General features: G+C 51.8%; 1 long non-coding RNA gene across 1 annotated transcript; it reads left to right on the top strand.

The window, feature by feature from the left end:
• The first annotated feature begins 767 nt into the window (after positions 1 to 767).
• Positions 768 to 9412, top strand: LOC106005516. The gene is made up of 3 exons (XR_001178919.2): positions 768 to 6330; positions 7894 to 7994; positions 8815 to 9412. It is a non-coding gene; the product is annotated as an uncharacterized LOC106005516 (long non-coding RNA).
• The last annotated feature ends 2429 nt before the right edge of the window (positions 9413 to 11841 follow it).

The raw sequence follows: 11841 nt of genomic DNA, 5'->3' as shown, positions 1-11841 counted from the left end.
AGACTTGCCTAAAATATAAGGTCACAGAGAAAGATTGAAAATGAAGATATAAAACAAGATGTGCTAGGCAAATATTAACCAGAAGGAATGTGGGCTAGCAACATTGATATCAAACAAGAGTGTAAGAGAAAAAGCTCTTACATTCAACACAGAGAGGTTGAAGGATAAAGTGGGATATTACTTATTGATAAAAGGAAAAATCCAACAAGGAGATTTACTTATCAGCTGGCTGGGGCAGTCCTGCCTGATCCTGTCCAGGCGGGTCCACCCAAGAGAGGCTCCTCAGTCGTGAGGAGTGGAGGGGCAGCTCCCTGGTCTGGCTGCATTGCTTTGTCTTGCACCTGCCTGGGCTGGGGACAGTAGAACAACACAGGGCACTGCTAGGAAAAGATGTTTTTCTTAGGTACAGCTTATAATTGTTGCATGATTTAGGTACTTGTTTATTATAAACTTTTAGTATTTGGATTTTGTAAGTTTCGGGGGTGAGAAGAAACTGTTAACCAGAATTCCCCAAAACCAGGCAGGGGTACCAACACCACCAGGCTGGCAAAGAGCTAAGTCCTCCACAAGATACAAAAATACCAAATAGGGGCGCCTGGGTGGCTCAGTGGGTTAAGCCACTGCCTTCGGCTCAGGTCATGATATCAGAGTCCTGGGATCGAGTCCCGCATCGGGCTCTCTGCTCAGCAGAGAGCCTGCTTCCCTCTCTCTCTCTGCCTGCCTCTCCATCTACTTGTGATTTCTCTCTGTCAAATAAATAAATAAAATCTTAAAAAAAAAAAAAAAAAATACCAAATACCACTGATACGCCCTTGGGATTTCTCTCCAACTCATTCTGTAAGTGGGAGGGACCCAAGGGGATCTAGGATTTGAGGCCAAAGTGGAGGGTTTGATATATAACCTTTAGTGGATCAGATGACAGGAAGCCTGGGGTGAGGGAGGGGCAGTTACAAAGAGCATGACTGAGACAATTGAAGGGTTTTGCATATGAACTCATAAATGAGGCAAAATTTAAAAGTACCTGAAAGTGATCGTCACACTGTTCAGTACAGACGGATATCCCTGGTCTTAAAGATAACTGCGGAAGTCTTTTGGGATGAAGTGCCATTCAGGTCAGCCGCTAACACACAAGGGTTTCAGAAAGAGAAGGGAGAGATGGTTTAACCCAGTGTGGAAACAGTTACCAATTGCTCTTCTGGGTCAGAGTATATGAGCATTCATTGCAACAGTGAACTTGGCTGGACAGTTTAAGGTACCTCAAAATAAAAAGCTGGAAGAAAAGAAACAGTTTCAAAACAAATACAGAGGCACCTAATGAAATAATGGATCTAGTCAATGATAGTAAATGGCTGTTAAAACCATTAAGTGAAAAGCTGATGGAGGGAAAAAAGCTGAAGGAGAACTTTGTAATGGATAGATCCGGCCAACAGCAACCAAACCTGCTGATTAATCTTAATATTATAAAAAGAGAAGCGATGAGAAATTATGTGGTCCTGATGTGATGTAATAGGAATTTCATGCCACCCCTGAAATATTCTTGCCAAAAAATCAAAGCTGAAACCAAGTGATTCTGGAATCTACCAATTTCAAAGGACAGAGAAACATGTTAAATGATACCACAGGGGTGCCCTCAGCAAAATCCTGGAATGAGGAGGGCAGTTCTGTAGGACAAATGGCCCACAATTTCTTCAACAAATTGCAAGAAAGGGGAAGAAAGTGTAACCTATGGAATAAAAGAAGACTAAAAGCCACATTGACCACATCCAGTGTGTGGGCCTGGATTAGAAACCAATTCAGGGAAATTTGAATAAGGAATTATTCCTTATTCAATTATTCCTTACTCTGGTGAGAGGAAGGAATTATAGCTCATTTTTTATTTAAGTGAGACGATGCTACTGGGGTAATGTTAAAAGAGTCCTTAGCTTTTAGAAATGCATATTAAAATATTTGCGGGTGAGCTGATTTGATGTCTGTGTCCCAACAGTCCTGGCGGATGGAAGAAATAGGATCGGCTCTATGTATTTAGTTGTTGAAACCAGCTAATAGGTATATGGATTTAAAAATATATATATTTGAAACTCTCTCAGAATAAACTCTTGTCAAATAAGTAAACCCAAGCCATTCCAGTATTTTCCCAATATATTGTCGCCAAGAAGGCTCTTCAGTGTTAGAAAGAACAGCTTTTCCCTCACAAGTCAAACGCAGGTGAGGTCTGAGAGAGAATTCCAGATGGAGGGTAAAACCCAGGCCCTTCATGGGGGTCCACATCCTCTTTCAAGTGGAGTGCCACTCACTTGGGGGTAGGGACTCTGTCCTTTGTGTTTCAAATCAAACTGTTCCCTGTCAGGTGGAAGCAAAAGATTACATCTGGGCCGCTGCCTGGTCCAACCTGGGCTAAGGAATGGGGTTTGCAAAGGCTGGTGGGTTGGGATCAGGGTAGAGGGAGGACGTGTAATTAGATGTGTCCTTTTTGTGAGGCCTGGATGCACTGGAGGTCTGAGATCAGAGATCAGGGTGGGGCTGGCGGGATGGGTGTGTCACTAACGTGGGCAGGGTCAAGAGCTCACTTTCCTGGCCCGACCTTCGAGGCCTTCATGCCTTTATCGTGGGTGCCAGTTCTCTGGGACGCAGATGGAGGTCCCGCCCATCTCTCCTCACTGGCCCTTGCGCAGCCGGATCTGGAGACCCATCTCCTTCCCACTCCGTTTCCCTTTTTTCTCTGTCCCGTTCTCTGACCCATTTACATTCTCTCCCTCCTCGAGCTCCCTTCTTGTCTCCATTCGCCATTCCCTGTCCTCCGCCCTACCAGACACCCCAGTTCAGGGTCCAGGAGAAGGACAGCTTTTATGTGGCTTGTAAAATTCTATTATATCTGTATTCAAAACCTAGCAGCTGAGAAACACTGGTAATAAGCGTGTTATTAAGCGTGTAAATACGCTTCCACTCCAAGGCCTCCAAGGTGCAGGGGACGGTTTCCCAACCTGGGCATCTCCCCTGCTTGTAAGTCTCTCCCCGCCTGGCCTCCATCCCAGACTTAGACCTTGTGCCCAGGCCCAGGCCTCCTCCAGGCTCCAACCTCCTCCGTCCCGCACAACCCAGACTCTTGGAGAAAGGGGGCGGGGGAGAGGGCCGAAGAAAAAAAACATTAGGAAAAAAACTCCCACCCAGAGAGCATTCTTTCTGCAGCACTCAGGAAAAAGGATGTCTCACAGGGGACGGGAAGGCGAAATTTTTTCACATCCAAATGGATTGCAATTTCCCTCCATTTAGCACCTGAAGGTAATTAGCTCGAAGAGACTGCCGAGTGCGAAACACGTTCACGGAACATTAACTCTCACACATTCTCCAGTTGCAGGGAATTAATAGGAAAGATTAAAGTTTAAAGAGAGCAAAATGCCATTACCTCGCCAGCCACCTCTCTCCGCGGCAGTATCCAGCCCCCGAAAACCTTCGGCCAGTGCTTGGGCTGGGGTTCGGGTCTCAGCCGCCAGCCTGCCTGGCTGGGGCATCTGGGTGTGTCCCATGAAGAGGGCTAGCATGTGCTGATGTGCACGCACATGTGCAAAAAAAGGGCAGTTTTGACCCTTCATGAGGCCCATGCAACCCCTTTCCCATCACCAAGAGGTCTGGAGTGGACAGGGCAGGTGTGTTCTCATAGGCAGACTCCTGGCATTGGTGTGTACGGTGGCCCCAGGTCGGGGCGATGCTAGGAAGGGTTAGTAGCATGGGTGTGCCCTGTGATTTTGGTGCAGGGGGTGAGATCTGGCAGCTTGGCTGGCGAGAGAGAAACGGAGGGTGTCACCCCCACCTTGGGTGTGTACAGGGGCCCTGGGTGCAGTGATGGAGAGTTGCTTCCACTCTTGTGGGGCAGGCAGGAGCCACAAACATAGCCACAAACACACACATGCGGGCTCCCCCTGCCCCACACAGACGGCCTCTGTCACTCTGCTTTTTTCAAAGTTTACGTAGGCTTCAAATTTGAAGCGTTTCTGTGTTGCTTCAGTATTTTAGGGAAAGATGAAAGACAGAGAGAGGGAGACAGAGAGAGAGAGTGGGGGAGAGAGAGAGAGAGAGTGAGGGAGAGAGAGGGGCAGAGGCAGGCAGGAGAGAGAGAGCGCGAGATGAAATTGAGACATGGAAGAATTTATTGCCCAGAAAATTCCATTCTGCTATCTGATTCAAAAAGTCCAGTCCCCCCAGCTTCGGAAAATCTATTTTCCACATTTTAATACCCTGCAGAACAGTCCTCATAACTCATCCGAGTGTGTTAAGCACAGTTTTATTAGATCTGAAACAAATTTTGGTGGGGAGATACTATAGGTCATTAACCATGGAGTAATTTTATCCTTGTTTCCCTAATGATGCCATAATGGCGAGCGAATTTCTTAACTAAAGACCAAAGAACATTTTGAAGGTCAGTTTCATCTGTGAGCTCCTTCAAGCGCTTCTCAGAGAAGATTGGAAAACTCGCCGATTTTTTGAAGAGTCATTAATAATGTGAAAGCTGAAAGCACCCTCCATTTGCGTTCCTGCTTTTTACCTTTTAATTTTATATCGTCCCCGCTCAGAGCCCCGCTCCCACTCCCTCACCCTCCTCTGGACCTCCCGCCTGCCTACCCACCCCACGCAGGGAACAAGGCTGCCCGGTACTACCAGGTACCAGGCTAGCTGTGAGGGGCACACGGGGGCGGCAGCAGGGGAGGCAAAAGAGCCAGAGAGGCCAGAGCCCCGCCGAGATGGGGCGCCTCAGCTGTATTCCCAGCATAGGGGGCACTGTGGGAGGGGATTGTTATAGGCATGGGACACACGCGTGTGTGTGCATGTGTGCAAATGTGCAGTCCAGGGGACTGGGGTCTCTGGATTGGGTGCTGGCCATGCACACACATGTTAGGGATGGATGGGGGCCTACTGGTCTCTCTAGGCGAGTGCCCCCTGTTGGAAGCAGGCAGGGAAAGGGAACTGAAAACCGGCCCTGGGTCTGGCGGCCTGGGCAGTGGGGCAGTGGGGGGACTTGCGGTGTCTCCCAAGAGAGATGGACACTACATGGAGGGCATGAAACAATTTACAGCAGCTTGTAAGCCCTGATTACATGTGTGTGCCAACGAGCATGTATGTCCTGGAGGTGGGGAGGTCATCAAGGCAAGAGCCCAGAGGACCTACCCTACTGACAAGTATTTAGACACTAGAGACAGTGGCCATTGTCTGCCCATCCCTCACTCCTTAGACCACACACCCCTTTCTCCCCAGGCCTGGAGCCCCTCATTTGCCCACTTTACTTGCCTTCTGATCTCCAATCCCCGGTTCCTCGGACCTCCCGCCCCCCCATCAGTCCTATCCCTCCCCCTGAACCCTCATCCCCCTACCTCTTCACCCATGTGCTGGCAGTCAGTGCAGGGTGCCCAGCCAGGAGCTGGGGTGGGACAGCATTTCTCTGTGTGTGCAGGTTTGGGGAGGAGGGGGCGGTGTGGTGACACTCCATGCTCCCAGATGTGGTGGCAGCGATAATTCCAATTTTATGCCTTTGTTATGGCTTTAATCACTTTCTTTATGCGTTTTGTTCCAGCGATCAGGGAGAGACACCTGATAGGCAAAGAGGATACCAGGGGAACCATTTTTATTTGGAATGTGGTGAGAAGTCTAATTAGAATCTGAATTCTGCTGAGCCTTGAAATGGCCAGCACTTTATCCTGATCGCCTTAGATATTGTTTCGAGTCAATCATCTGTCATGGTGCAGCAGGAGAGCCTTTCCCTTCACACCGCACCCCTCCCGCCACAGGGCCAGCCAGGGCACACTGGGGGAGGGGGGAGGCTTCTGCCCTTGTAGGGGTATGTGCCTCCTTCTTAGGGGGAGGCCTGTTTGGTGTGGCTAACCCTCCCCTGGTGAGGGCTGTCTTTGCTGGGTGCTGAGTTTGAGCTCATGGGGGGCAGAAGGGGAAGAGGGGCTGCAGGAAGAGGGTGCTGAGGGGCTTGTATTAGAATTAGGAGATATTGGGGTGAGGCCAAGCTAGTCTGGGGTACCTCCTAAGTGTTCCCAGCACAGTGACCACCCCATCCCCTCTCTATCAATGGCCCAAAGGGACTCTCATCTCTTTACTGTCCCCGGACATATTGTCTCTCTGCCACCTGCTCACTGTTCCTCAAACTCACCACTTTCATTGCCAACCCCTCCCTCACCCAACATTTGCTACGCGTTCAGCTTCTTTTCTTTGACTTTCCTCACTCCAGTCCCACCGCTGGAATACCGTCCGGTTTGTTCTGCCATCTGTCAAGTCCCCGGACTGGTTCCACCTCCTCCAGAAAGCCTTCCCTGACTACCTGAACCCATACAGGTGAGCCTCTTGACAGGTGGACAATTACAGCCTGGGCCCTCATCCTGTGCTGGCCACGCTAACTGCAGACACTCCCCTGGCCAGAGTCTTCATCCGTTTATCTTTCTCCTGCCTTTAAATGGTTTCTGATTATCCTTTATTTTTGGAAACTGTTTTGATCCCTGCGTGTGTGTGTGTGTATGTGCGTGTCCTAAATCTGCTCAAAGCCCTTTTGACCATTGCATGGTGTGAAGTAGAAATAAATATTACTCTTAACGACAATTTCACTTCCCCAATCACATACTGAGTCCCCCAAATCCAACCATTTCTTCCTGTCTCCTGCCTTGTCTCACTAACTATGAGCACATAAGACCAGACACAGAGTGGGGTTCTGCGGCATCACCTCTAAAAGTCACAGATTCACTGAGACTTTATGCTTCCTGCTTCCCCTCACACCCTACCCCCATACATACCTACTGTGTGGCAGATGTGGGCATTGTTGGGGGAGGAGAAGGAGCCAAAGGAAGTCTACCCTTTCTGGCAGGGACGAGTGGCATGTGCTCTGTGAATAATGTCTCCTTGGGAGATGGTCTGGATGACTCCTTGGAGGTGCAGGGATCCACATATGGTCAGTGTGGGTCCTTTTTAGATGATTGGGGCACTCAGTGGCCCTCGAGCCAATTAGTGTGCCCCATAAAGCAGAATGTCCTCATCGATGTCAGTATCACCGAGCCTCCTGAATGGTCACTGCCCTCTCGAGATTATCTATGTAGCAGGGGTACCTTATATATGGTCCAAAGGACAGTGTGACCAGATGCCACTAAAGAAAAATACAGACTCAGAGGGTCCCCAGAACCCTTCTCAACCTGCTCACCTCCCCATCCCTATTTGGATCCATTCTCCAATGCAGTTCTGAGTCATTTTGTTCCAGGATGCTCGCTTTCCCTGTGTGCACCCCAGTCCCTCCTGATCCCTGAGCTCTGGGTGAGAAGTGGGGATGGCACTAACCATAGTCTAGAAAATCATGGGGCTTCTGGCCAGGAGCCAGGGGTGGTTCTCTGGAGTGCTCCCTCCCAGCAACCCGTGTCCAGAAAGCTGGCGGTATTGATACCATACTGATGGATGGAGAGTGAAGAGGTACAGGAAGATGGAGAGGGCATCTGTAATTGGGAGTCCGCATTTATGGGGGAGGGCAGGACAGTGGCTGGAGGGACTTAGGAGCTAGCTTCCTAGTGGGAAATTGCAATCTGCCATTAACATTTAGGTACAAGTTACTATATCAGAAGGGGTGTGTGTGTGCGCGCGCGTGCGTGTGTGTGTGTGTGCGTGTGTGTGTGATGAGTGTCCGTAGGTGAGGGCCTCAGTCCCCCGTAGGAAAGAAGCAGGACCCTGGCATACGTGGTCTGCCCATATGCAAGGGTTGGAGTTTCAGGGTGGCTTATTCTCCAAGTGCTGAATCCCCATCTACACAGACGGTGGGGAGATGGAGCTCCCAGCCCAGGGAGCACATGTGCTGGGTGGGGGTGGCGGGAGGGAGGACAGAGATGCCAAAGGTGCCAAAGGCCTGGTTTCTTCCCATCTCAGACACTCTCAAGACACTGTCCTTTCTACATCCAGTGGCTGCAGTGGGGGGAGATGAAAAGGAGGAGAAACTGTTGGATAAAAAGAAATTCAAAAAAAAAAAAGTAAGTGAAATATTCAAACTGGAAAGTGATATTATAGAAACTGCAGCCCACGGCTCAGTGCATTCAAATTTATTCAAACTCGGCGCCTGACAGTGATGGATGCAGCAGCTTTTCCCACAATATGGAGAAGGCGCGGGGGCATTTAGGACTGCGGGTCCCCTCCGGGAGGGTGGGGGCCTGCACCACCTCCCACGCCTTGCTCCTCCTCAATGGGAAACGAGGTTCTGGGTCCTATCCCCCCTACTTCCTAAACCCCACAGTTCTGGGGATGCTGGGGGTCCTGGGCGTCACCAGCCCAGGGGCTGGAGCAGGGCCCAAGACAGAGGGAGCCAGCTGCGGACCAGGGTGATCTCCAGTGCCGAGGAAGAGGATGGTCAAACCTGTCCAGGGGATGACAAGACAAGGGTGCCACCTACCTCAGAAAGAGGAGCCTGGCAGGGTGGTTTGTAGCCAAATCATCAGCCCGAACCTAATAGCCCCTGAGTGTGCTGAGAGCTGAGGGTCTCAGGAATCCCAAGGCAGAGAGCAATTGTTCTTATCGGCTCCTGCTTTCCCCTGCATTGATTCCCACTTCTGTCTGCTCCATCCGGAAGAGGAGTAAGAGGGCCTCCGGGGAAACCTCAAGTCTGGGGCCTTGGTTTGAGCAGTGGGCCGGTGAGGGAAATTCTCACATCTCTTGGCTGCCTTGCCCACTGCACCCCCCACCCCCCACCCACAGTGTCTCTAACCCTCCTTCTCTGTCTCTTTTGTCCCCTACGCTCTCCCCTAAATGTAGCCACAGCACAAAGCTCCAACTCCAGCTCTCCCCTGTTCTCTCCAGGCTCTCGGGAGTCCTCTACCACTCGGAACTTTCAGCCGTCACCTCCCTGCAGGCAATGGAAGCACTGATCTCTAATTCCAAGCTTCTCTTGAGATCCAAGCCCACAACCCCAGCAGCACAAGCCTGACACTTGGACAAGCAGACTCTCGTGTCTCTCCTGAAGCCGGCAACAACCTGTGAGTCCCTGCTTCGATGACTGCCATGTCACCCACCCATTCAACCTCGCAGAGACCTTGGAGCCTCCAGCCCTTCCCCGTCCTCATCTTTACCCTCAGTTAGTGTACCCGTTCACAGACGTTTCCTGATTTCTTTGGCACCCATCTTTGCCTCACCATCACCGCTGTCCCCTGGGAAGGCCCTTATCACAGCTCCCCCAGGCCTCTCCAGTTCACCCAACAAGACCCACGCCATGCCAGTCACCAGGTGCGGCATCTGCCTCCCTGCACAGCTCTCTTAAGTCCCACGTCTCTGGTTGTTCTACACACCGCTGCCAGATTCATTTTCCTAATGCACAGCTCTAATCATGTCGCCCCCTGCTCAAAAACCCTCAATGGCTCCCCTACTGCCTACTAAATAAAGTACCAACTCCTGACTCTGATATTCATGGCCCATTGTGATCTGGCCCCTTCCTACCCCTCTCGCCAAGACTTTGCAGTCCTCTCCTTCATGCCCATAACTTACCAGCCAGATTGGCCTCTGGGTGCTTGCCCTGCACACTCCCCACCAAGCAACTCCCCACCTCTGTGCCCTGGTCATACTCTTCTTCTGTCTGCGATGCTATCCTTCTGAAATGGCAGCACTGCCCAACACCCAGCTCATCTCTGCCCATCAATGCCTTAATCTTCTGTAAGACCCGATCCAAGTAAAGTCGTCTGAATGCTTCCTGTAAAATGCTTAGCAAGGTGCCTGCTAGATTCTGTTCTTCTTATTATTATTATCATTGTTATTCACCACCAGCAGCAGTGATTTCTCTTCCCTGGGAAACTTCCAGTCCCTTCTACAGCTTTCCCGGCTCTGCCCTGGGAAACTTCCAGTCCCTTCTACAGCTTTCCCGGCTCTTGGCATAATTTTCTTGATACTGTCATTTCTAGTATGTTTGCCCTACAGCTGTCCTGACCTACAAACCTCTTGAGAGCCAGGACTTAGTCATGTTCATTCTAGTCATCCTCAACCCATGGCCCAGGAGATGCTCTCTTTACCACTTGTTGAATAAATGAATGAACGAGTGAATGAATGAACCAATACGGAAGAAGCAGCTTGGGCATGGCTATGTGACACAAATCTGGCTCCTCTGAGCCTCCAGTTCTGGGCAGTGACCACCTAAGAATTCTCTGCCATTACTCCCGGCCCTCCTGACATGTGTCCCGGTGAGCTGGGACATGTGTGTGCAGGCTGCATGACAGGTGTGTCATCCCTCCAAAGCGAGAGGGGAGTGTGGCAGAGTTCAGCCTCCCCAACTCATCAATCAAAGGGCACTTAACTGACAGAACGCTCCTTAAAGCTGGCTCCAGGCTCTGCTGGGGTTGGGGGGCCCGGGATGAGTGGGGGATGAGGTCTGCCCTCTGGGGAGTCACAGCCTAGTTGCTCCTTCACTCCTTTAACTCAGACCACAGGAAGTCAAAGGGCTCCCCTGGGGACTGCTGACTGTGGACAGGGATGTCATGCTAATGGCTGGGGTAAGGCCTGTCCTGCAAAGCTGAGCTGAAATGCCACTTAATCCAGAAGTGGTTCTTTTGCCCTCTTGGTTTAGATCTTAGCGCCCCCTCCAGACTGGAGCTCCCCTGGGAGGTCAGTTGCCTTCTGCAGAATTCCTCACTGCAGAGCTGAGAACCACACAGCTTAAAGCTGCTGAATGGTTGAGTGGATGGATGCCGGGAATAGTTGACAAAATAAACGAGTAAATGAGCAACTAACGAAACACATGGGTGAACAAAGTGCTGGGCAGATTGGCACAGAGTCAGCCCGCGCTGAGCATCTCCTGTGTACCAGGCACTGTGCTCAATCCTTCACCGGCACTCACTGATTTACTACTCGCTCAGCCCTTGGAGTACGAGCTGTTATGATCCCACCAGGGAGAGGCCCCTGCAGCTCCGGGGAGTGAAGTAACTTGTGTGAGAGCCTCCAGCCCCGCTGGGAGGAACCCTGGGTCCCTGCCCTAAACTCTGGGAGCGGGGGTAGGGGGGCGCGCCTGCTCCCTCCGGAGACCACCAGCGCTTGGGGACTTGCGAGGAGGAAGGTTCACACGTGGGGAGTACTGTAAGGTCTCTGTCCCTGCGCACGGATGGGAGCCCCCTGGGCTCTTGATTTTCACTCCTTTTCTTTCGGTCCCTCTTGGGAATTAGGCGAAGTTCAGAAGAGACACAGCCGAGGTGCTCTGTTTCCCAAAAGGCGTCTTCCCAGACCCCCTCACCCCCACGTCCATTTCAGGGGGGAGTGACGGCCGCTGTTGAGGGGTCCCCGGCCGGCCGGGGCGGGGGGCCGGCGGGGCGCCCCGTCCCGCCGGCCCCCCCGCCCTCGCGGCCGGTCCCTCCCCTCCCGGATCCAAACAAGCGCGCTAAACTCCGGGAGATTTACAGCGGGCGGCTGGGCGGCGCGGGCCCCCGGCCGCCGGTGAGATATCTCCAAACAGCGCACTAACCACTTTCCATTTTATACCTCACCAGCTTTATAGCATCTTAAGGATTTCTGTGCACGGCTGGCTTCCCGCCCAGGGAAAAAACCCAGCCTTGTAAATAAATACTAAATATATATGAACAGAGACGACAGCGAGAGCCGCGGAGGAGGGGGAGGGGCGGGGCGCCGCAGGGTGGGGGGGGGGCAGGGCCCGGCGAGCGGCGGGGAGGAGGGGGCAGGGATATGTTGGGGTGTCCGAGACAAAGGCGACAGGGAGAAAGCAACTGACAGGCGAAATGAGGGAAACTGAGACAGCACCAGAGGGGGAGGCAGAGAGAAACCGAAAGACGGAGGCTGGCTGGAAGTGCTGTGGTGTGTGGTGTGTGTGGTGTGTGTGGTGTGCGGTGGGGGGTG

Source organism: Mustela putorius, unplaced genomic scaffold (assembly GCF_011764305.1).
Source record: "Mustela putorius furo isolate JIRA1106 unplaced genomic scaffold, ASM1176430v1.1 tig00003909_pilon_pilon_pilon, whole genome shotgun sequence".
NCBI classification, from domain to species: Eukaryota; Metazoa; Chordata; class Mammalia; order Carnivora; family Mustelidae; genus Mustela; species Mustela putorius.
This window is presented reverse-complemented; position numbering and strand designations above follow the sequence as displayed.